The 26,648-nt window shown below is 40.0% G+C and overlaps 1 protein-coding gene across 1 annotated transcript in view; it reads left to right on the top strand.

The window, feature by feature from the left end:
- Window positions 1–26,648, top strand: part of sipa1l3 (signal-induced proliferation-associated 1 like 3) — a 74,226-nt gene continuing 47,578 nt past the window's right edge. Inside the window, exon 1 of the mRNA XM_030152552.1 lies at window positions 1–124. The gene's annotated coding sequence lies outside the window, so the exon portion shown is untranslated. The remainder of the gene's footprint in view (window positions 125–26,648) is intronic.

Below are 26,648 nucleotides of genomic sequence, written 5' to 3'. Positions count from 1 at the left end.
TGAGCTTGGCAACGTCTCGCTCGGTGAACAGGCTCTCGACTGTCGGACAACGAATGTTTCTACAATGTCTGGAGATTAATTTTAACGGAATAGGAGGCGAGCTGAAACACCGGAGTAACGTTAGGTAAGGTGTGTGCTCTTTTAGTTTCTCTGACCAGTTTTAGCGGTATAGTGCGGGCTATTCAAAAGCCCTGAAAAGTGGCGAGTGAACTAAACGCTAGCGACCAAAGCAAACACCGAGAGGCAGGCGAGCCGACCAACTTCAGTCAATGCAGTGAGCAGCCGCTTTACTACGGCTCAGCCCGCAGCCCCAGGTTGTCCTGGGAGCCGCTAAACCGGCTCCACGCCCCATTATGACCCCAGGCTGTTCGTATGATAAGTCTGTTCTCTGAAAGGTACTGCTTTACGCAAAAAATAATTAAGTACTAACATTCTACAACCTTCCTATCGATTAGGGCTAGACTGCGCATGCTCATAGTGCTATGCAGACTTCGGATTTGTAGTTTTTCGTACCTGAGTTAATCATAGTTGTGATGGCCAAGAGAAAACGGTGAAACTACAAGTTCCAGACAATGGGAGCTTTGTTTGGGAGCGGAGCTAGCCAGCTATTTAGCTTGGACGAGCTTTGAATTTCGAGTAGTTTTGCTGCAATCGGAAGTTGTCTTGGCTGAAGATTCGTTTTAAGTCTTTACTGCACGGAGAATGTTGGCTGTGTAGTTTTCCTTTGTACGGTTTGCAACTGCAGTGTTAGATGACACTTTGCAGGGAGAGGCTGTGCAACATGTTTGAATTGAGGTGAAAAAGAGGGTTGTTTGGACACGCACACTGTGTGTATCTGTCATAAGATGTATCCACGGTGTGAAGGATTTGCAGGTGCATTGTAGTTGTGTATGTGTGTCTTGGTGCGGTCCGGTGTGAATGGGAGGTGATGATACCTCAGCGTCTCGTCTCCTTTTCATGGAGATCCCCGTGCTGCTGCTGCTGTGTTCCTCATCCCTCAGGAAATGACACGACTGTATCAGGATGATGGATCTGTCGTGCAAGAGCAGTAGAGCATGGCAGCACTCCACGTTTTCTGGGCATCATTTACTCTGTTTTTCTCCCAGCTAGAACTAATGGAATAATTATTACCCATGAAAATCGGAGTAGGATGTCGAGGTGTTTCAACCTGGCTTTTCTATTGTTTTTAGAGGCGAAAAGATTATTTCCGCTTGCTTTGTCACACGTAACAAGCACATTTTGTGTCTCAGTAAGGCCTGATTTTCATAATGGGGATATCCTGAAGTAAATCGTCATTGTGTTAAGAAATTAGATTAGAATGTATATGAACAAATTACATTGCTTATGGTGGACAAACCATAAATCCATCTGATCAAAGGCAGAAAAGAAGCGGGTTGTACTATAATGCCAATTATAAAATTGTAATAAAAATGTCTATCTTTGTTTTGATATTTCTAAAGGTCACATATTAGAAAGCTAAATTAAGCAGGTTAGGGATCTATAGGCTGCTGCTATACCATCCAACCTCCTTTAACACATCTTCTATGTTAACTTTTCACTACTTTGTCACAGTGATCTAGTACTTACTTCCAAATGTGCATTTGTGATAAACGTGGCTTGGTTTCCTTGTGTGTAAAAACTCACAGGTGGTTCAGCTAGAATTTAGTAAACTGTCGATGGTACAGTGTCAGGCGTGACAGTTTGAAATGGTGTGTATCAGAAAGGCAACAGTACTGTATTTGTCCCTGGTTGTTTATTGAAGCCAAGCTAACTTGATCTACTTCTTTCCTGACTTCTTCTTGACTTGACTGACAATGCAAAATATCCTTAAATAGAATATGAATGTAGTTAAGCTGGATATATTAATTCAGTCAGTAGTGTCCCTGTAAGTTGTTTTAATGGATTTCAAGAAAATAGACTTTTCTACAGGATAAGGCAAACCTGCAGCAGCACGTAAGTGCAGTCAAAATGAATTCCAATTACCATGAACATTCAAATTCCTGTTCCTATTTATATGAGGTGTGGTTTTGAAAAGTTATGCTCTAATAAACGTTGCACAAATACTTTGGAAGGTGTTAAGTTAAAGAGAGCTCTTTCAATGCAAATGTTGCTGTTGACGTTACAAGTGTTTATTTTAACTATTCTTTATTAAATGTCCTTGTTTTGTTTTTAATGCAGTTGTTATGAATGATATTGCAAGAAATTCAGTACAGTCTGATGGGAATGGATGATGTGTCTTTGCAGTAATGTTTACATTTTATGTTATGGCAGGTTTAACTTTCTCCAAAATGCCACATTATTTTCTAAGTTGCAATGCTACGGTTAGGTTTATGTTACTTGGGTAGTCTGCAGTACCTACTTTATGGTAAAAGCAAATGGAAAATTCAATAGACAGGAGTGAAATGTTGTCTGAAATAGTCAGTAGTTAATAATGGCCACAGTCCCTGCTGCAACTTCCCTTGCAGATCTTGTGATTTTGGTTTTCTTCCAGATTATACATTTTGCTGCTAAATCACTTTAATTTAGCTTGTTCTGCTAGAACCATAATGTCTGTAGAATCAGGTTTATAATGGTTTCCAAAATTATAGTGTAATCAATGCAAATCTATGCTTTTTAATTACTTTGAATCTGTGTCACATCACTATAAAACACCTCTGCAGCCAGCTTGTACCAGGCTTCGCTGGGTATCGGACAAAAATTGCTCAGAGTCTGTGATCTCGAAGAACATGTCACATTTTCTGCTACTTATTTTGGTGTTTAATTGCAAACAGCTGCAGAAACAGTGGAACTTGTCTTCAAAGGAATATGGATATGGGCCACCTGAGTTATTTGACCTGTAAACATTATGTTGAATCATCATGCCATATCATGTATAGGTGACTCATCAACTGTTGGTTTTTCCCTCTTTCATTATTCGTGACAAGGTCATTACAGGCATGCAGTCATCTGCCCACTGTGAACAATGAAATTTTTACAAGAGGATCCCTTTGCTTTTTTTTTTTTCAAGGCAACACATAAAGCCTTTTGGCATGAACTTCTTTCAGAACTGAACTTCTTTCTCTCCCAACCGCGACACATTGGCAGTCCTCCTGGTGTTTGTAATTTTAGAATGAAAAGTTTCTTGCCAGGTTTCTGTTTGGTCCTTGGAGTCGTCTCAAGTTAAATAATGGCTAATAGAAATGAAGAACACACACATGCGTTCAAGCTCAAGAGACGTCACAATCATTGGTGCACGGGCTGATTAGTGACAGGTTAAACCCACGTTAGTGATTATTCTAAATGGATCATTGGATATGTCCATGCACTCCGCCTGTCAGCTGGTGTTAAATGCAGGACAAGTTAGATATTACTTTGCTGTGTTGAACAGTTGTTTCTGTCGGGATTTACAGATGTCTTTAATGTTGCATTTGCTTATTAATTTGTAATTCACTTACTGCTCACTCATAAAAACATAGCCTTCCCTAGAATTCCAAAAATGTCAGAAATCAGTAATGACAGTATCAGCACAAAAAGACTGCTGTTTGGATGCTTACACAGTGAAACAAAACAAAATTAAGACTCAAGGCACCATACACGCAGTTATCCAGTGATTTTTCTGTTTTAAAAATCTGTGTTTCTTAGACCAACAGAGAAACAGACAGAGCATTGTGTGGGCAGGAGAGAGCCTCTATGCAGAGAGAACTGAAAAAAAGAATACATTTATGTGAATTATGTAATGGAATGCAGTTCTGTGTAATCCTGTAATTTTTGCAGTGATGTGTATGTGTCTACTATGGTAGACTACGCTTTCTGTGAAGTGAGACAGGTGTTGTGGATAGCTTGCCCTAATTCTTCATTATACCTAATTATGATTGTGTAGCCATCGTAAATAAGGAGGAAGCAAGGCCTTAACTTGTTACGACTGTCTAAAAGTGCTAAGCTTTATCTTCATGAAAAGTATTAGATGTACAGACCTACTCTTCCAGATTAAATAATACAGAGACAACCAACAGTTGCCACCCCCAGTCCCCACTCTCAATGTATTTGCCACCCCTCAGGGTCTTATCCATAAGTCAGCATACATCACTGTGTCAAGAGGTCAGAGATTACGGAAAGAGGAGTGCATGGTGCTTCCTGAAATGAGTCTGTGCTTTATGGCCTTCTGTGTAGCAATAAAACATTTGCTAGGTAGGCAGCTGATCTATCAAGCCAGCCTCCTCTTCCCACTCCCTCAGAGGTCAGATTCCCTCAAGGTGTTGTTTACCAATCTGTGTCTTCTTCTCAGGAAAGATTAGTCAGAAAATCACAGTCTTGACTGTAAATGTCCGAAATGTGCTCACTTTTGGCTGATAGTACCGATAGGGCACAGACTTTTCTTGTATGGGAGGATGGGGTGTCCTCAGGCTAAATATAAGACAGACAGGGTCTCCAAGGCTCAGTAGAGACCATGTCCGAGGCTACATCTTTTTTCTCTTGCCTCCTCTGTACTGGGTATGTTTGACTGGGGTAAATATAGCCTGTTGGTTTTAGCTCGAGGATAAACACAGATGTTGAGGAGGCCTTTCTTGCCACAGGTCGGCCTGCATCCTCCCCCTAGACCGTCAGCGATGGTAGCAGTGGGAGAGAGACAGTCTGCCTCGCCATCCACCCACAACACACTCAAAAAGGGTTATTGGACTTAACACTAAGCTTTTGACAGGGTTATAGGAGATGTATACATCAGCTACAAAGCATTTAACAGCATGACAAGGTGTTGTTCATAAAGACGGCTCTACACAGCCCTCTATATGACTGCCCATTTAGCTGTTTAAAGTAATGGCCACTGGAGATTTACAAATGGATGTCTGCTTAAGAAGGAGCATGTTCACCCTTGAATATTTCAACCTGTGTTTCACAGAAAGTGTTTTGTGAGCTGACTACAGAAGAACTAAATCTAACTGCTTAGGGTATCAAGGTTCATGCACTGAATCCAGGGGTGTGAGCAGAATAGAAGAATCTCTGCAGTAACTGGCTTTAGGCCTGCTCAGTCCCTCAGCAGTACTGAATGTGCTCATCTCCATAACATTAAGAGCTCTTATCTTTCACTCAACCCCTTTTATAATGTGTCTCTCTAGCCTACATGCTTCTTTCAAAGAGAACTGATGATGTTAAAGAGCAGTACTATAAGAGACTGTCGATGACGAAAGAGAAAATCATGTATTCAATCTCAAGGGATCAAGTTTTGTTCCAGAAACTTCCAAAGTCAGATACACATCTTTTAATATGAAAAGTTATGCAGCTCTCTGTGTAATGCATTTTTTCTCTTGTTGTTCCTTAATACCTGAAAGTTGAATTTATCTCTGTGAGGAAGAACGTGCTGCAGCACCACTGTCATGTCTTCTTCTGAGGCCTCACGTGTAGAGCCATAACTGACAGGTGGTGTGTGTCTGCACACAAAGAGCTCTGTTATCCATCAGCATGGCAGAAATGTCCTGGAAAGAGGAAATCCTGCATGACGGGGTAGAGAAACAGCTGATTCTGTCTCCATCTGTTTTTATGGAGTGAGGAGTAAATTAACCTTGTGTGTCCCACATACACATGGGCTTGACCATCACACACCTGTCAAGTCAGAGGCTCACTTTATCCATTTTATTCTGAGCTGCAGCCAAGAATCTAAGGCTATGGACTGGATACATCTTTTGTGCTATGTTCATAACAGGCATGCAATTTGTTATTTTGAAAAATGGCAGATATCATCTAAGTAATCTTTGCTCTTTTGTATGTTGCAAAATTGTAAAGTACAATATTGAAATGTTTTCAAATTATGTTTATTTAAAGAATAGTCGAAAAGCAATTTACAGTGATGCAGCATGAAAAAGACAACATATTTGAGATATTTCTTTGCCAGATGATTAGTTTCGAAAATCGTCAGAGGAAATATGCTTTAGTCCATGTTTTCCTGTAAAAGAAGTGGACTGAATGTGCTGTAGCTCATTCAGTGTGAAATCCAAATGTGTGAAATTAACAATTCTGAACACTAAATGACTAAAATGGTTGATTGGATGAAATAGTTCCATTTAGCCACCTTGATGTGATGTCACGTTTTGCTGTAAGTATTACTGCTTATCAAACATGTTAGAAAGTTGAGTATATAACTGGATACAGGCAAGTGATGGACAGTAATCTTAGTGTGACTGAGGAAGTAAATAAAGGCTTTGTGTGAGTCAGTACTCTGAATCACTGGAGTAACAAAACCCACTCACGACATCAGAGCAGTGAATCAGTTTCTCTTTTTTCTTTAAAGGTATGTTTATATTTTTTTGTTTCTTTCTATAGAGCAATAAAAGTATCTTTGTTGTCCCCAGACCACTCTTCAAATTCCATCTGTATTTTATTTGGAGGCCTCTTTGCTCATTCTTCTGGCTGTATGTGCTAAATGTTGGAGGTCAATCTGTTGGACAGGAAGTGAGTGTGTACTGTGGAGGATGCAAGTGCGTGCTGGATGAGTGTTACTATGAATCAGACAAACATAAGGGGAAAGATGTGCCCTTACACTGTGGAGATCAGTCACTAAGACAAATGACCATTTCACAGGACATGAGTAAAAACATTCCTTTAAAGCTCAGAAAAATGTTAACACTCTGGTGTGCATCTGTTTTCCTCCATTGTTTCTTTAAATGTTTATTGTTCAGATTCAGCTCATCTGGATTTCAGGAGGGGCATAGACACAGCTTCCATCCCATTTTTCCCACCAGGAAAAAATTTTAGAAAATGGTGTTAACTCCCCAAAAATATACAGAAGCATACAGATAGATTAGCATCCCCCCTTCCTTATGAAATCCAACTTTGTTTCTTTTAACCATTGCATAGAAGACATGGAGAGAGGCATGTATGTATACAGGCATTCAGTGTGAAATGCATGCATGCATACATGTGGTCTCCACTTTCTTCTCCCTCTGAGCCTCTGATCTCAGGCTGTGAATGCTGACTGTAGAGTCATTGTTTTAATGCTAATTGAGTATAGCATGTGGTCATTCCATGAATGCTTCTTGGTGCATTTTATGGTACTGTATCAAAATGTGCCTTTTTTCCTCCTCATTTCCAAATCAGATTTGATACTGGAATGAAGGCTATTTCCACATAAGTTCATTTGGTCTATTTTGCTATGGTATGTTAATGCGTTTATAATGTTGCTGAGCCAGGACTATGCAGATAAATGATCCTATTTCTGAGGAACATATACAGCTGTTTTATTATAGGCCTTGAATATAATCTAGTGTGTAATCCACTTTATGTACAAGTGTGTATGTAGCTAACAGTATTTCATCAAAATGCAAGCTTTTACTGGTGATACATAAAATACAAATCCAGTACAGCAAGACTTGGATAGGCCACCTTAGTGGTCTGTTAGATGCTAGGACAGCGCATTGTGCTTTTCATGGGTATGAGGATAGGGGTGTCAGAAAATATTGGTTCTGCAATATATTGTGATATTTAATTTTATGATACTGTATCGATATTAAAAAGTACAATATCAATATTTTAAAGTATTTATTTAAATGGAGATATGGCAGAAGTTCATGTTTTTATTTTTTGTATTTCTTTTATTTCTATATTCACATGGGTATTTGTAGTATTATGATATTGCAGGTCATGCATGTAGTTTTTTAAACTGAGAACACTGTTTTGTTAAGTAATGTTTATTTCAGTCATCCCAAAAGCACTGTCTGAGAGAGGCAGATTTTAGTTCCTTTGTTGGGATAGCACAAGAATAATGTTATGATGTTGGATGATTCAGGGAACGTCCACCATGCATTCTTTTCACAACTAATAAAATATGAGCATCTGAGCAGGATCTTAAACTGTAATGTCTGAAAACATAATTTTATTTATTTATTTATTTATTTATCATCATTATTATTATTATTATTATTTGTCATAAAATTTCATTTTTATCAAGGAAAGTTTTGTGATATAGTATTAAATCCTGTTCTGATCAATTAAGAATATGTTTAGTATTTGTGCATATTTCTGATATAATTAAATTTTTCCAGGAAATATTCTCTTAGAAGAAGAAACAAAACAAACAAAAAATATTGCCTTGTTAACAGTATCGTGATATATTGCGATATATTGTATTGTGGTCCTAATATTGTGATTTGCATTGTATCGCCAGATTTTTGCCAATACACACCCCTATATGAGGGGTGAATTGAAAGCTCTGAAAATACTTATTGGCAAGAATAGTTTCCTTGATCAGTTACTGACCCATAAAGATATGATGTAGACTGTTAATTTGCTCATTTTAATACATACACTTTAGGAGTTTTTCCAGCAAATGCACATTGTTACAGCAAAACTTGAGCCTGTTTAAGTCTTGACAGCCTTCTGCATTTTTATCATAATACAAATGTTAATAATGTGCATGTAAACACAGCAGTTCAGCAGTCCTCAACCTCATTTCCAAAGCAAAGACCTACATGTTGCAATCACCAACCTCGGTGATGCATTCTTGCTTTTGATAAAGATTAGAATACATCTGTTTTAGCAGCGTCATTCCTTGTAGCTTGATCCAGGAAATTCTGCCCAGATGTATCTGCCCTTTAGCAAAATAAAGCTTTTAATGTGTAATTTCCAAAGTATTGCATACCGCAGCAATATGTTTAAAATTACACATGGTGACTTATGTTTTTTTTTTACTTGAACCAATTCAGTGTTTAGCCACACTTAAAGGAGGATGCATTTGCTGTAAAACTAACTCTAGCCTTTCATGTGCTTCAAATGTATTTTGCATAAAAAGCAGGATCATGTCTGAAATGCAGTGTTGAGGGAAACTAGCTCCTAATGCTTCATTTCCCCCCAGTCAATGTGTCTCTTCATCCTTCACATTACATATAATATCCTTTTACATTTAGTGCTGTCATAGGCTAATTTGAATTCTTCAGTGCATCATCTACTAATGTCTGCAGCCAGACTTTACTTGTCTCAGTGCATGTGTGAACCTTCCAGTGCTGTTTAAGTGCCTCATTTAATTAAAAGTATGGTTATTATCTCTGCTGATGCCACCCCTTGAAAAACTCTCACTGTTCTGCTCTTTGGTAGTTTTTTTGTTTTTTTTTTACATTTTAGTTTGAAATAGTTCACACCATCGAAGTGGCTGCTACCCACTTGCTCTCAGATGATGCAGCACCTCAGCGGCTGGAAGTGACAGGTGACAGTTGTTTATGAGGAGTGCTTTAAAAAAAATAGAAAATTTAGTTGGCCAACAAAAATAAGACATTTGATTATACAAGCTGTAGTTGAAATGATGTGTTAGAATGAAATTAGATTTTGTCTCTAGATATAGACCTTTTGGATTCTTGAGTGTTTGTTGGCGGGAGTATCAGTTCTTTGCTGTAGCTGAGACGGTGCATTAGATAAGCTGTGTTTCTGTGTTCTATAATATATTGCTGTATGATCATCAAAATCAGTATAATAATTTGGTGCCTCCTAAGCCATTTAAAGAAACAGTTTTCCACATCATCTTTTGTGTTTTATCTGCAGAAACTGTGTGGCAGTGACAACCTTGTTAAATGTCCCAAAGGAGTAGGCCAGACAGCAGTGGAGGAGAGAAGGAAGTGACACAAGTTTGGGTGTTTCTCTCACAACAGTAGAGCCTGTTATCATCGTGGGAGAGGAGAAGACGGATGAGCTGATAACTCAGAGGGGAGAAATAACTTGACAGGGGAGGAGGGATAGCTGGGCAGACAGAGGGAGAGCCTAAAAGGGAGGTCTGTTGCAAGAAGAAAACCAGCTCATGTGCTTCCTTCTCCTCTTTCACTTCCTTTCTCCCTCCTTGATTTGTCCTCCTTTTCTTTCTGTGTTTTCCCCATGACCTCTGCAGTCAGGCACTGATTAGATAACAGTCCGGTCCAGTTTATCAGACAAGGTTTTACCTGGGAAATTATTTTGACAATAAAAAAGGAAGAAAGACAGAAAAAGAGAGCATGCAGCAGTGGATGTTAGTGACAGTATAAAGTGTGTGATTGTGACGGAGAGGTGAGAGCACCGCAAAGGGACCGAGGGTATACTGTGTACAAACTGTTGAGGAAACGCAGTCTGTTGTGGGCTTGTCTCTGGAGATGGTGTGTATATGGAGCGGATCTCTGTCTGTGATGAGTAGGATTAAGAGGGGCAATTCAGAAAGGTTTAGAGGAAGAGAGGCAGAAAACAGTGGAGGTTTTGTTTATGTACTGTGCTACCAGGTGCTGGTTTCTGTTTGCTGAAGGTCAGCTTTACCTACCCGCCCAAGGATAAGACTTGCTTGACCCACTTTCTTACCTAGAGATGCTAAAATACATTCTCGTTTTCAGAACTGCGATAATAGCCAGTGTACTGGTCTGACAGTTGCAGATTGTCAAGCTTTGGGTATCGGCTGATACTGAGTATCAACCTAATACCACTGTCTAAATAAGCTCTTCACTGGATAGAAAAGATTGAGATCTGTAACATGTATAGCAAGATCAGGCTTCACTTTAGACATTGAGTTCTAACTTACTAAAACAAAATAACACAAATAAATTAGAACTGCAACAAGTAATAGTAGTACTAATTTGAGTAAAAAAAAAAATCCTGAAATCTTTTTTTTTGCCTTGAGCATTCGTTTAATCATTAATTTCGTTTAAATAGTCACTTGCGTTCCGCCCCAGGGATCATGTTCTACACAGATTATCAAAAATTTGGTGCTATGGAAGAGAGCGAGGAGACCGGCCGCAAAAGGCAATAGACGTCCAAAGTTTGGCATCAATTTCAAAATTAAAACAACAGAGAATCGCGTGCAATGTGTGTAAGTAGACATCTGAAGCCAGCACAAGGTAAATAAATGCCCATCTTCCACTCAACAGTAGCCTAACATTAGCCGATTTAATGTGACTGCTAACTGAAAAACACAGTAGCACTGGTTAGAATGTAGACTATGCATTTAATAATGAGTCTTGATGATGACTCGATGACAGCTTGATGATGAAATCTGATTACTCAATTAATGGTGGAAATATTCTCGACTTCAAACAGAATTGACAGCTGCAGCCCTAAAATAAATGCATACTGAATTATTTTGGAAAAATAGTTACACACCAGCAACTTGGTAAAAACTATTGTTAATTTTGTAGCATGAAATACCTACAAAGTTCTGACCATTTTCAGTTAGCTGAACAGATTATTTGTCTTAAGCATTTATTTTGTAGTGTGCAAAGCAGTGTGCACAGGTAAAACAACATAAAATTGAAGACTAGAAGCACTCGGAGAGCGCAGACCTCCGCCAAGGCTGATCAGTGGGCCCCCCCACCCCCGATCACCCCCAAAAGTTAATCATTTCTTCCTTATCCCATTTCCAACAAACCCTGAAAATTTCATCCAAATCTGTCCATAACTTTTTGAGTTATGTTGCACACTAACGGACAGACAAACAAACCCTGGCAAAAACATAACCTCCTTGGCGGAGGTAAAAATAGGAAGACACATGGATTAGAGCCATTGTTGTGAATTGCATAATTGCAATGAATAAGAAAAATAATTTCATTTACATGAGCCATGCTTCTGTATTCACAGTATGAACAGAGATGAAAACCTATCCACATACCAGATAGATTAACAGGTATCAGTTTGGCATTAGGTATCCATATGCTATTTGCTCACTGAAATCATATTGAAACAAACCAGTTTATTTTTTCAGTGGATATAGACTATTTAATGTTTGGACATAGGACCTGTAAATCTAATATGCTCAATAGTTATTTATTGCAAGTCTTTTTTTTCCTCTTTTTTTTGATCAAGGTCTTTTTTTATTTTCAATTTTCAAAAGTATAACAAGAAACGTAAAACTCGAACATAAAACCGTTGTATCCAGTTCCTATCTGGCATTTTGCCAGCTTTTTAGACCCAGTAATAAAAGAGAAATGTAGACATATTTCCCTCCAGGATGTACCTAACGATGACCTCAGATAAATGCAAAAAATTATACTCTTGCTCTGAGCCATCCCAAAATTTATGAATTTTTAATAAAATATTGGGGCCAAAAATAAGACCAAAATTAGGACAGGAAAAGTTCCATAGGTGACAGTGCATTTGATCTGGAACACATGGCTTGAAATGGTCTTATATACCAAAGTAAATAAAGACACTGTTAAATTTGATGATCCCAGTCATTTTTCTAATCCAGACATGTGGGTTTTTAATGAATTGGCAGTCTCATTCCAGGTTTTGTGCATAACCCATTGTGTCCACTCCCGTTAAATGCTGAACCTGCCCATTCAAACACATGTAAATCACGAGTGATTTTGCAACAGTGGTCATTTTTGTGAAATGCTCTCCCTTACATATTTACTTCATTCTCAAAATGTACCTGTCAGAGAATAAAAAGATACTCGAAAAAATAGGCTAGTAGCACATACTTTTTGTGTCCTTTTTACCGTGTTACATGCAGATTTTTGTATGGGCGCATCAAATAAAAATTTGTTATATCTGAACAATAGTTTCTTTTATCTCAGTAAATACTTATTTTTAAAATAGACCTGTAGTGCTTCCAAACTTGCTTCATAACAGTAGTCTAGCTACATCTTGTTTGAATTTTTAGCCCCTCTGTCCTGCTTTTATATACCAGTTTCATTGAAGCATCCATTTGATTAGGTCTGTATCACAGTGCTTCCTTGAACAACCTTTCTGCTGTGCTCTCTCTCCTGAGCATGAACTCTACTGCATCTGCTCAAACACCTTAACAGCACTTAACACACATTTCCCGTCAGTGTGTATTTGCACATTTCTCAACAGAGGACCATGCTTTTCCAATGGTTCCCACGTCTGAATTTGACAGGAATGTTGGCAGCTCGTGGGGGAGACTCCGGGCTCTTTTTTTTTTTTTTTTAAATACTGGATTCCTCCTCTTCCCCTCATTCCACCTTTCCTTCCTCTCTGTTCTTTTTTCCTGTGGACTCTTTTCATTAGTCAAATGTTTTCACTCCTCACTATAGCTGCGTGCACATGGAAAACAACTTAGTTTGTGTATGCTTTTGTGTGCACATGTGCAGCTCACTGGGTGTACATGCATGCATGAGTGCACACATGGCTGCAGAACCACACCCTGGACTCACGGCACACTTTAAACCAAACACAGAGAAAGAGAGATGACTTCTGGATGGGTTTAGCCTGTTGTGACAGCGCTCTGCTCTAGTTTAGACTGGGGCAGTGATGATTGTGGATAGCTCACTGATGGATGAGTAAAGTGACAGCCACACAGGCCTTCACACCATCCCCACTCCTGTAGCCAAAGCCAAATTTGAGAAACAAAGTGATGATGATGATCTGATGGTACAGTCTCACGGGAGCTTCATTTGAAGTGCATTTCAATACACACACACCTTCTCAGAGATGCCTCTATTGGTCCAGATGCTGGAGATAATTTTGAGGTACTGAGATCTGTACTAGGACGAAGAGCTCTTCCTTACTTCCACTGATACAGCAATATGGACCAGCAGGCACACTTAAAAGGACTGCTGCTTGAGCTTTAAACCTCATGCTCTTGTAAATAATAGAATGGTTGGGGTTACGGATGTGCAATATGATCAAAATCTCATCCTGGTTGATGTAGGCAATTATCCATATTTTTAAAATATGTAAGCTACTGTATTTGTGGAAGTGCATATTTCTAATTATATTTTGGATTATACTTCCAAACTAGAAGCACTCGGAGAGTGCAGACCTCCGCCAAGGCTGATCAGTGCCCCCCCCCCCCCGTGGGCCCCCCCACCCCCGATCACCACCAAAATTTAATCATTTCTTCCTTATCCCATTTCCAACAAACCCTGAAAATTTCATCCAAATCTGTCCATAACTTTTTGAGTTATGTTGCACACTAACGGACAGACAAACGTGGCCCCCCCACCCCCGACCACCACCAAAATTTAATCATTTCTTCCTTATCCCATTTCCAACAAACCCTGAAAACTTCATCCAAATCTGTCCATAACTTTTTGAGTTATGTTGCACACTAACGGACAGACAAACGTGGCCCCCCCGGTGGGCCCCCCCACCCCGATCACCACCAAAATTTAATCATTTCTTCCTTATCCCATTTCCAACAAACCCTGAAAATTTCATCCAAATCTGTCCATAACTTTTTGAGTTATGTTGCACACTAACGGACAAACAAACAAACAGACAAACAAACAAACAAACCCTGGCAAAAACATAACCTCCTTGGCGGAGGTAATAAAAGCAACTTAATTAATGTTTAAACTATAGTATCAAACAAAACAAGAAAAGCACTCAGAGAGCGCAGACCTCCGCCAAGACAGATCTGCCCCCCTCCCCCAATCACCACCAAAATTTAATCATTTCTTCCTTGTGCCAGTATCAATATTTCCTGAAAATTTCCTGAAAATCCATCCATAACTTTTTGAGTTATCCTGCTAACAAACAAACACACAAAGCAAAGTGATCACAATACCTCCTGGTGGAGGTAATAAATGGGTTTTGAGTGGTTGATTGTTTTGTAGCTCGTATTTGTACATTTTCTTGTACTGTTTGATTCTTGCATGGGTGGCCAAAGAGGTTAGTTGTGTTTGAGTGTCTTTTTAGACAGACCTTTGCCATATATTATAGAATGTATTTCTTTCATCTGTGTCAGATTTTTCATACCCAAATCAGTCCCTCTTTTAGATATGAGTTCCTTCTGTTCTTAAATCCTCAGTTTTTGTCATGGTCATTCTCCTTCATTTTTTTTTGTTTCCTTCATTCAACACATTCCACATAAAACATAAAGCCATGTCCAAATGATGAAAAATATAGCTTTAAGACTATGGCTGGTTTTAAGATAGCTGTTTTTCTGCAATCATGTGATATATATGATCTCGTTGCCCTAGTTGGACTGGACCTCAAATTTCCCAAGAAGGGCACTAAGAGCTAGATCTTGTGTCTCTATTCAGCTTTCTATAAATGGGATATTCACCTGGGGTACACACATACAATGCATCTGAGTTAAAAGGAGCCACACCTTGCTCCTGTAATCTTCTTTCAGTTGTGACAAACCCTGCTTTATAGTATCACCTGAATAGACTGTTCAGCTGTACTCACCACCTGCCTCACATTTACCTGAAGTGTATGTATGTGTACATTTGTGTGTGTGTGTGTGTATGCTTGATTGTGAAGCTGTTACTTGTAGATGCTTTATTACCTCCGCCAAGGAGGTTATGTTTTTGCCAGGGTTTGTTTGTCTGTTTGTTTGTCTGTTTGTTTGTCTGTCTGTTAGTGTGCAACATAACTCAAAAAGTTATGGACAGATTTGGATGAACTTTTCAGGGTTTGTTGGAAATGGGATAAGGAAGAAATGATTAAATTTTGGTGGTGATCGGGGGTGGGGGGGCCCACGGGGGGGGGCACTGATCGTTAGTGTGCAACATAACTCAAAAAGTTATGGACAGATTTGGATGAAATTTTCAGGGTTTGTTGGAAATGGGATAAGGAAGAAATGATTAAATTTCGGTGGTGATCGGGGGTGGGGGGGCCCACGGGGGCGGGGGGGGCCACAGATCAGCCTTGGCGGAGGTCTGCGCTCTCCGAGTGCTTCTAGTTTGAATATGTTATTGGTGATTTTCATCTTTGAACAGATGGCCAGACGCATATCATTTAGGAGTCCAAAAAAAGTAAATGGTACACTGGAAAGCGGTAGCAAAACCCCACCAACGTCATTCTGCTACAACTTTCACTTTTGGACGGCCACGATTGGAGTGGGTAATTCAACTTAGAATTCTCTATATGTGTAATGACTAGCTGCAAGGCTTCATGGAATTAATCCTTTCAGTAAATCTACCCCAAAACAGCATTAGATCCCTTAATGAAGGTATGGGTGGGTGGTGGCTTATCCTTCTGATTTACAAGGATCAGTCCTCTGGTAATCAAAGGCGCAGAGGCAACTGTGTTTTATCCATTTCCAAAGGAACTAAATTATATATTTTCGTCAAATTTCAAAGAGATCCCAAACTTCTGAGACAGTCTTGAAAATACCTGTTCAGTACTTGGACAAGAGGCTAAGACAAGAGCGTCCGACATCATTTGAATATAAGGAAGGCATTTACCTTTGAAAGTTATTTTCTGGTTGTATTTGCTCTGGTTTTATTCTTTTGCTTGCAGGGTGCATTCTTTCTTTTTTCTCACAGTGTCAGTTTGTACAGTGCTTTCTGCAGGTCTGTGTTTCAGCTCAGTCTCAATGGACCTACTGTACTCTGTTTGCTCTCACTAGTCCAAGTCCTGCAGGCAAACAGTGCCTGGTCTCTCTGGGGCCTGGGACTGTGCTAAAGTGGAGTCAGCCTCACCATCCTACAGTACTATAGTTTCATCATATCCTCATGTTACCACCACTGTGTCTGCTTAGTGACACTGTGAGAAATGTGTGTGCAGAAAAAAGCGTTGGTGAGGGAATTTAGTGTCAGCATCAAATGCGTTTGTTTTCTTTTGTTGTAAGAGCTGCTCACACACTAATAAGAAAATCACACACATGCATAGTTTTGGCTCTAATGAAACAAAATGTGCTTCCAAAAAAGACTACAAAAGGAGGTGTGAGGTGGAAACACCACACACATTACAGAATGAAGAGTGTAGACTTGTAAAAGAAAGATGCTTTCTTCGGGAAAACATGGTCATCCACATTTTCATTCATTCATTCATCATCTGAACCCACTTTATCCTCACTAGGGTCGCTGGAGCCTATCCCAGCTACTTATGATCGAAGGCAGGATACACCCTGGACGAGTTGCCAGTTCATCGCAGGGCTGACAGAGACAACCAACCAGTCACTCTCACATTCACACCTATGGGTAATTTAGATTGACCAATTAACCCATCAGCACATATCTTTGAATGGTGGGAGGAAGCTGGAGTACCCAGAGAGAATCCACGCAGACACGGGGAGAACATGCAAACTCCACACAGAAAGGTCCCACCCAACAACTGGTGTTAGTATCGAACCCAGGACCTTCTTTCTGTGAGGCACAAGTGCTATCCACTTCACCACCATGTTGCCATTGTCCACATTTTGTTTCATTTAATGTTAGTCCTTCTGCGTAGCATCACCAAGTTTTCTGTGGGACGTGAAATCAGTCCCCTTGGCTAGTGTTGGCAACTGAAGGGAGAAGGGGGAGGCCTGAGCGATTATAAGACCTGGGGTGTGCTTTAACCCACTTACCACACCATTCCAGGGTCTCCTGCCAAAATGGTGAGCTTAGTGCTTTTAATCCTCTTCCCAGAGTGAGACGATAGTTTGTTTCTTGCAGCTGCACTCTCATCTTACCACCTAGAAATTTTTTTTTTTTTTTTCTCATTGCATCACAGTTTGTTTTTATTTGTTTGATTATTACATGAGTTTGGAGGAGTTGAGTATGTGACTTGTCAGGCAGTTTCCTGGCCATAAACACCACAGAGGAGTAGTCCTGCTGTGGTTTCAAGTGAGCTTCCCTCCCTCCCTTTTGGCCTTTCCAGCATTCACAGCCAGCCAGGCAGGCATGTTTATTTGCCCCCCTTCAGACTGCAGAGTGGAGGGCTGGCCTCTGCCCCAGGGGTCTGACGGGAGTCCAGTTTGAGCCCCAGCTAGTCCGATCCTCTCCCGGCTTACGGCCTGCATCACAGGCCTGTTTCCCCCACGGAGCGCTGAGCTCCCTCTCTTAATAAAACAAGCTCATAGTGCCACGTTCCTTGCATTCTTCATGTGCAGACTTCTCCCCTTTTTTCACATGCATGGATAGGTTGCAGTGAGTAATGTAGACCATGCTATTAATGGAGCCAAACTGTGAACTGCATTTAGGATTTTGAATCTATCTGACATGTATGTTGCATTCATAACAGTAGGTTTCCACACAATTTCAAAAGAAGTTTTTGTGTGTGCTTGTTAAGTATAAAGTGAGGGCCTGGAGTGGAGGAGGGGGAACAAACAAGTGACTCAGTGGTGGGGGTGCACTGTTGAAGCAGCAGCAGCAGCCCTGTCACTGTAGGTTTACGTCTTGGCTGTCTCCTCCTTCTAGCAGAGTCTAGTCACGGCAGAATTGGGGTCAATCGTACTTCCACATTTGCCACCCTTATCCATCCCTCTTTTCAAAAACAAACTATATCCTTCCTGTTTTTTTCTGAGCATGCAATTCAAACCTTTCTGGCTGCATCTTCTAATATCCCTCCTCTTATACACTGTCTCTGGGAAACCCCCCCCACCCCACCCTGCCCATTAAGAGAAGAGGACAGGATGAGATTTATAATTAACAAAGGCTGATTCCTGCAGTGAAAGGGAGAGCTGTCTGGAGAGTCTATGTGCTAGGGAGCATAGAGTGGGAATGGTGAACAAATTGGGCTTTTTATACATATCAGTTTGATGCTGAAAAAGAAGAAAAGACCTTCTTATTAGGCACACTGAGGATGGGATCTTAAAGATGTTGGGCTGCTTTTGTATGCAAGTTTTGGCCAAGTCTAAGCTACTTAGCCATGGCAGAATCCCACTTTGAAACCAGTTTTACAGTATGGTGGTTTGTAGTTCAGTGCTGCATAGATGTTCCACTTCAACTCTGATGAGCTTGGGCAGCCATGAAGACTCGTTACCATCTCATAAAAGTTCTTTGTCCCCTCAAGACTACATTATCTTTGGTAGAATTGTCACAGCAGCTCAGCATTGCTCTGTAGCTAGTACATCTATAGTGTAATTACACAGTGCTATAACTGCTATTTGTGTTGAGTTTATTGCATGAGTTGGTTGAGACTTGCAACTAATCTCCTTTTAAATGCAGTGAAATTACAGCCTTAGCACAAAGGAACTTTTGTGGGTCAAATCTGATTGTATCGCAGCTCATAAATTCGGTGGCCTGCAGCATAACAGGACAGTAGTGTGTTATCCTGTTGTTTCAGGTGCAGGGTTACACGTTTACTCACAGCAGCCAGTTGAAAAAAGGAATGCAAATGATATTCAAAACTTACCCCCTTCGTCTCTGAAGAAGCAGGCCTACCCAGATATAAGGCAGGGTCTGGTCTGGCTCAGTAACACTGGTTAAACAGATGGCTCAGTGTGGTCCAGTGTAGCAGAGGGAGGGATCTTGCAGACAGACTTTAACCATCTGGGCTGCAAGCGATACTAGGGTTTCTCTCCATTCACCTCAAACAGCTGATACCTGCCTCCTGATGATACTAGGAACATGAATAGACGCCTGTTGGTAAATTGTCGTGCTTGAAATAGTGATATTTTTTTCCCCTGGTCAATCTATGGATTAGCTAAGCAAAGTACAAATCAAGCTCACACATGCCAAGTGTGTTTCACATAAGTATACAAATGTTAATGTTTGAACTAAAACACCTTTGGAATTATTGAAAATGGCTGGTGTTGATCAGATAATCTGCTTATTGAGTGATGGCAGTAAAAAATATGCTTGTTGTGGCCCTCTGTAATTTCCCCTTGCGGGACTAATAAAGGCATATCTTATCTTGCTACTGATTATAAATGTTTCTTTTTTTTGCTGCTGCTGTAAGTTTTAAGAGGGATCAGTCCAATTTTAAATGTGTAGTCCCACTTCAAAAATACAGAACCACAGGAAGTCATTACCTCCTTCTGTCCTAAAAGAAAAAAATTAACCTATGTACCATTGTGGTATGCCATGACAAACAGTGTATGTGTACCATCAGTTTGACTTTAGCCTGACTAGTAAAGTATACATCTGCCAAATCAGAGATCTCTAAATTGACTCATACAGGATTAGAGACCAGCTGGTTGCAGCTTATCAGAAATTGGGAGCTTGTTTGAATCAGTACTTTGACCTTCCCCATATGTGACGACATTAAGCCTCTTTTTCAAAGAAATGTAGAAATGACCCATCATCATTAGGAACGAACACAAAACAGTTCTCCTTATTCTTTTCTCTTCCCACTAACATAGTGACTAACAGACTGAAGGGGGGTGTGTGGCTCTGGCTATGTCCTGCAGCTGAAGTCCAAGGTGAGGTGGTGGAGTACTGAGCCAAGGTCCAAGCCAGCCCTAAATCAATATTTGGCTCCACGAGTGCGTGTCCACTGGCAGAAGAACAACTAAATAGCTTGGCAACTTTCTTTGAAGGAGGAAGAGATAGAAGGTCGGATACAGAAGTTTTTCTGGGTCTATCAGAATCAAGGCCTCTGTTACTAATGTTCTTTCTCAATGTGTATTAATGCTCTACACCTGTTCCCCATGTTCTCCAGGTCTGTGTTTATAAAGAGCATTGGAGCAAACCACAGCACTAAGTGAGTAGTTAGTGGGTAGCTGCAGCAGAAGCTACATTAGAAGCTCAAATGTGTAAAGCAGCCTTGCATGTGTATGTTGCTTTAGCTTGACTTCTGCATTGTGAGCTGCTGTTGTAACAGGGTGTCAGTAAACAGCTTGGACGCAGGCCACCCAGCGAGAACTGGGCGTTCTGGTGTTTACCACCTCCTTTTTGCTCTCCCTCCGCTCTGTCCATCTGGCAGCAAAGGAGAAAACATGAACTGTAATGCACAGGTGGGAAAAGGATGACACAAGAAAAAGTGAGGGTAAAACAGCAAAATTAAAGAGGAGATGGAGGGGAAGCTAATGAGCAGAGAGGTGTGGACTGAGGGTGGAAGTGTGTCTGTGTTTCTGCAACACATGTGGCACATAAAGATCCCAGCTCTCATTAACAAGACCTTCCACAGACGCTTTGAAGAGAGTCGCACCACCCTGATTGCATTATATTTTCTCCCCATGCAACTAACATTACAGAGTAGAGGTGAACAGGAACTTGTAGTCCTATTGGAACAAAGGTTTTGAATATTTTACATTTGTTCTAGTGAAGATATACTATTCACAACAGAACATTTTTAGCTCTGGAGATGCTCACATGACATCCATAAGCACAATGCTCTCCTGAAGTTTCTGTTTGTTCAGGCCAGGAGGTTACTGAGTGAACAAGCAGGCCTACATGTTGTCACTATGTGTGCGAGAAAACAAATTGGGACTCTTTGTTCATGGAGGTGTGCAGTGACTCATGGTGCAGTGAAACTCGATTGCCTGGTTTACTTAAAGTTATCCCTGTTCTGTTGTGTATGTTTCTGCATTGAAGTTGTATTTCCTGTTTTGCCAGGAGTTCCAGCAGCCAGCGGCTTTGTTTGGGAGTTGTGGCTTTGGACTGTTTGAACGTGTTTACATGAAACTGTTACACAAAAGTGACAGACATGAAAACGCAAAGATGCTAACATACAAAAATGTTTGATTTCTCTTTGAATGTTAAATCCTGCAATGAGATCACCTTTGTAAAATTATTGGAGCTGTATGTTGTCATAACTTCTTCTCTCAAAGCCAAGCCACAAAGACATATCTGTTGTAGATTAACATTCACTATGGCTTTACTAGAGTCAAATGGAAAAAGGGATCAGTCACAGTTATTGTCTCCTTGCGGTATCTCCATAACCACAAAACTTTGAGTCACCATTTTCAGTTGTGCTCTGCAGAGCTATAGCCTAGTGCCTTTAGTATGCTGGGCCTAAATCTGGCTTCCAGTGCCAAAGTGCACAAGTACAACATTTGTTTCTTGGCCACAGGTTTCTCAAACACCAATTTTAAACATGTTAAGAATATACCATGGGATACAGATTCTCAAATTTATGGTTTCAGGCTTTGATAGCAGAATCTGACAACATGATGATTTGAAAAATGCACATTTTTTAGAAGTGGCAAATTCATTTTGTTCAGTCGAACTAAAAGTTCAGAGTATCGCTATGACATAAAAGATTTTTTCATCAAAGACCAGCCAACTGGATGTAGTGTTTGAGACATACTTGCTTAAAATATTACTTCAGTTCGTGATCAGTTGTCAAAAAACTGATAAAAATGACTCCTAAACGTTGGACATAAAACATGTATTTCTATTCTTTTTCTTGCACCATGTTGCTAGTTGACAGACCCTCAGCAGTCAGCTAAATATCAGACTGAGAAATTTTCAGTCACCATGTAAAATATGCCTGAGTCTCTGTGAAAACATCTAGGATCATATTTTTGGGGTTCCCCCATTCATTCCTCCTCCATGTATTTTCCATGTACAAAGCCTGTTTTTCCTGTCCCACATTTCAAGTCTGCCTCTCTCCCACCTTCTCAGATCATTTTTCTTTGGCTGAAAGCAGACTAATCCCAGAAATCTCTCACCAACCTCACCACAGGAGTGGAGAGACAGAACTCAGACACTCATATTTAAGTTGTGGACGTGAATGTGCTCTGAGTTTTTGGAAAAATCTGCTTGGTTATTGTAGTCTTGTAGTTTGCAGAAAAATATAAAAAACTCTTTGAAAATATTGAGCTATCCTTTTCTTCCTCTTGGATAATCTGGAACTCTGGGGTTGTTATAAATGTAAGAAATGTGCAGAATTCAGTACATAGACTTGACAACAAGGTAACAGTAGTTGGCTTTTCTCAAGAGGAGAGGGAGGAACTGGGGAATGGTGGTTGTGTTTTTAATTTCCTCTTGTAACTCAGAGAATGCAGCTCCCTTCTCTGCTGCTTCTCTCTGGATCCCTGTGGTTGACTGAAGCAGCCTAGGACAGATAACCTCAGGACAGGGTGGAAGGTTTGTGAGGATACCAGTGTGACATTTAAAATACATCTCACAGCAGCTTTTAATCTGTCAAAAGCTATACTTGTTTTCTTTGCATTGTATGAGTAGTGCTTGCACTCACCAAAGTCTATAAACCTGTCAAATGTCAACTGTTCTATTTTTTCCACTATATGGAAGAGTTATGTTTGCATTGATCAAGTGTTCTTCCTTTTCTGTGCACATTTGAATATTAAATTGTTCTGCTTTTTCCTTATTCGGCTTTTAGCTAGTTTATAGTAGTTTGATTTATGTGATCAGTGCATTGTGTCACATTGCAACACATTTTAATGAACAGATTCCGAGAATCGACACTGCAAAAACCCTTTTTGGTGTTGGCTTTTTACACGACAAAGACTGAGATTTTATTGCCACAGAGATCACTTCAGTAAGGATGGACAGGAGGTGAGATTACAGCAGCTAATACCATTTCATCCTATATTAGATCTGTGAGTATTGCATCAAGGTAGAATTGAATTTATCCTAACATGTTGTTTAACCCCGTAAATGGTGGCAGACTCAAACAGTAAATGGATGCATAAAATAAATTAATGATTCCAGCTTTTGAAATATTTTGCCAGTATACTTTATTAACTATTATGTGGTTAAAATATTCTGGTAATTTTGAGTTATCCAGTTATTGTAGGCTGTATTTACACTTGTCCCATAAAAATCACTAAGACCTCATGACGTTAAGTCTCGCCATTTAAATTGAATGGTTTAGCTTTAAAAAAAATATTTATAGTGCTATTACTAAATCCTACAGACAGTCAAAAATACATGCACAATTTGGGAGCGGTCTTGGCAGATTTGCAGATGTGGTTAAAGGGCATAAAAGGCATGACCCATAACTCGGTACTTCCTTACTTAGTAGGTCTGTTCCACATCTTTGTGTTGCATGTTTTAGGGATGTCTGGATGCATTAATGATTTGAGCTGAAGTAATTATAACGTAACTGGATTATTAATTTACAAAAATCCTTCTTTTGATGGCACTTGAGTTACAACATTTGTTGCCTTTTTATATATAGAAAAAGATGTCCACCCACCCCTCTGTTCCATTCATTCACTGTTGGAGTGGCTTTTCTGGGTCTTGTTTAAATGTGCATTCCACATTTGATGTTCAGTGAGCCAACAGCATCACTGTAGTTTTTCCTATGACCTTTCTCTTTTTAATTATGAATCAGCATGTCATTTGTCTCTCTCGGGCTAGTTACGTGTGCATAAATCATACTTCGTTTCTCGTGAGCTGTTTTGGCCTGTGAGAAACATGTGATGGGGACAGGGCTGTATGCATATCCTGTCACATTTTGAGCTGTCTTCGGCATTGAGATAAACTTGGCTGAGGGCACCTTGCTGCTTCACTTTGAACTTAAGAGTGTGTGACATGAATCTCAAGGCTGTTACTATATTTCCTAGGTGGTTGAACTTAACTTCCTTGATTAGGCCTCATGCTGTCATCTATTGTTAATAAGTGCAAAAATATGATTCTGTGATAAAATTCACAGAATCAGTATTATGCAGTATTTCACCCAAATGTGCCCTAACCATAGGTTGGTACAAATTCAGTTCCTATAATAATGTCTGGATAAGGCCATTTTCAAACTGGGTATCTGGAGCCTTGCTGCACTTGGATACGATCACACCTTTCCCGCAGATGTTGTGTTCACAAGCATGTACCATGGCCCGTGCCTGAGAACGAGTGGGTGTTACAGGGCTGAAACAGTAGGTGGTGGTGCTGAAGGAATTCTGTACCTGTCCACCAAACGCAGAAGTGACAAACCCTTATGTCATCAACCAAGCGACTGTTCTGTTCATTTGTCTAGAATGGAAGAGAGACAATACTTTTTTGTCTGTTAGCCTGTTTGAGGCAAAGAGAAGAAGAGTGACCTTCATTGTCTCTAATATATCATTGAGCGTTTCGGTCTATAAGGTGAGCCTGTGCCATGTGGATCTGAAGCCAGTATGGTGATTAGGTCACTTCTGGTCTCAGGTACAGATTGCTTTCACACTGTAACGTTCCGTACTTGAATCCGCGTAGTCCGTACCCAGGACTACCTTCTCAGCTGGACATGGGTACAGTACTTGCACATGGAACATTTGCATTCATGTTGATGAAATTAAGTGGACTTTGGGGTCCAACGTACTCGGATATGGACTCAGATTCCCAGTACCTAAATGGCCTAAAACCTCCAAGGAGTCCATCATTTCACAGGCATCAGAGGAACCAGCGGGCACTATTATCTCTATCTCTGACCGCTATCTCCTAGCCCTTCCACACTCTCTTTCTAGCTTATCTAGGCTGTACAATCACACAAATGCTGGGTGGAGGCAGCTGCAGAAAGCCCAAGATCAGGCAAGAAGCATCATAAGTCACTTATTTGTAATCTTGATTTTCAGCTATAGTGGCATTTTTCAGCGAAGGGCAAATCCTGACATCTCCTTTCCTTGTTCAACTTGGAAGTGCTCTAGTCTGCAAAGACAGTGACTGAGGGAAAATGATCTGCAACAGTCAGGTTTGTTTCTGAGAACTCACTTATTCCTTTGAGAGCTCACAAAGTCCTCATACAATGAGTTCCTAACTGCCTCCTCTTTCAATGGCACCATTCAGCAGAAAAAAACGAAACAGTCAGACTCCAAGGGGAAGAAAGAGAGGGAGGGAGAGAGTGATGGGATGGATTTGTGTCAGAGGCCCTCTTTGTTTGACTACAGTGTAACCCCACCACACACACCCCTTGACCCCTCGGCTCTTCTGCTATTGTCGATGCATTATGCAGAGTGCTGTGGAGAAAAGAGGGCAGTGTCACTACTTATTCATCAGCCGTGTTGAAAACAATATTTACACACATGTCACCAGAGGCACTGTCATCTGCTTTGTGTTTAATAGAAGGTATATTACCCTGGAGCACCAGCTGAGGTAATGTCCTCTGTCATGCACATTTTCCAGTAAAATAGACACAAGAATTATGTTATTAATGATCTTAATATTTATGTCTTACTTGTGATCAGTAACCAGTCTTATTTTTTATTTTCGCTGATCACTTAAAAAGACAAAAATAAGTTATTCTGCTTTCCTTGGAAATTTGATGAGTTTACAAAGCAGTGTGAATTTAATGGGTCAAATTTAGATTAAAGACTTAATATATATAGGAAAAGCCAGGAATTGCCATAGGTTTTTGAGCATGGTTCATTGGATTTGGGGGTTCTCCCTCCACTTTATGTAGTTTAACATTCATTACTCAGTTTCTCCTAGTTGGTGGACTACTAAGGCACATGGCTAAGGGATTTGTGGGCCCTTATTGAAATAAAAAGGTTTCCATCAAAAATACATAATTTTACATATTTTTAGTTGATAATTATTCCTATACTTCAAAAATTTAGAAATGGAATAACCGATGATATATATACAAATACAAACAAAAAGCTTGAAAACTTCTGTTGAAAACTGGAGTCGTTTTGTTAGTTTTCACACTTTGCACAATTTTCATTATTTTTGTTAAGTTTTGTTTTGGCTTCTACTTCAGACTCTTGTATTATGAGAAAAAATCCTGCGAACAATGTATTTTGCCTCCAATCAATTTACATACTGTCAATCTAGTTAGATTTCGTGTTTCAACTTTTGGCCTACTGAATTCACACAACTTAAATATAATTTTAATTGTTAAAACTTGATGATCACTGTTGACACTGACAGACATTGAAAAATGAAATTGAAAATTTGAAGTGAAGACATTGTAACTGAGCCTGTGCTGGGATGACTCTGGAACGGAGCACAGCTTTGGGCATCAATACAGTATGATTAGTTGTGATTTTAAGAGACTTTTTCTCTGAAGTCAAAACATCAACTTGTCTGTTTTCTCTTTTTTCCCCTCTAGTAAGTCTTGAATGTTGCCAGATCACATCCTTAGCTCTAAATACGCCTTTTGGCTCATTTTTGTTCCTGCACTGATTAAATAATCTGTTTTTTAGTGAGGTGCATGAAGGAATGTGCTTTAGGAATTTTTTTATTGAGGCTTAGCCCATGCTTGACCCTCCCTGATCCGGTCACTGGAAGTAGAGAGAT

This window comes from Sphaeramia orbicularis, chromosome 13, assembly GCF_902148855.1.
Source record: "Sphaeramia orbicularis chromosome 13, fSphaOr1.1, whole genome shotgun sequence".
In the NCBI taxonomy this organism is placed as follows: Eukaryota; Metazoa; Chordata; class Actinopteri; order Kurtiformes; family Apogonidae; genus Sphaeramia; species Sphaeramia orbicularis.
This window is presented reverse-complemented; position numbering and strand designations above follow the sequence as displayed.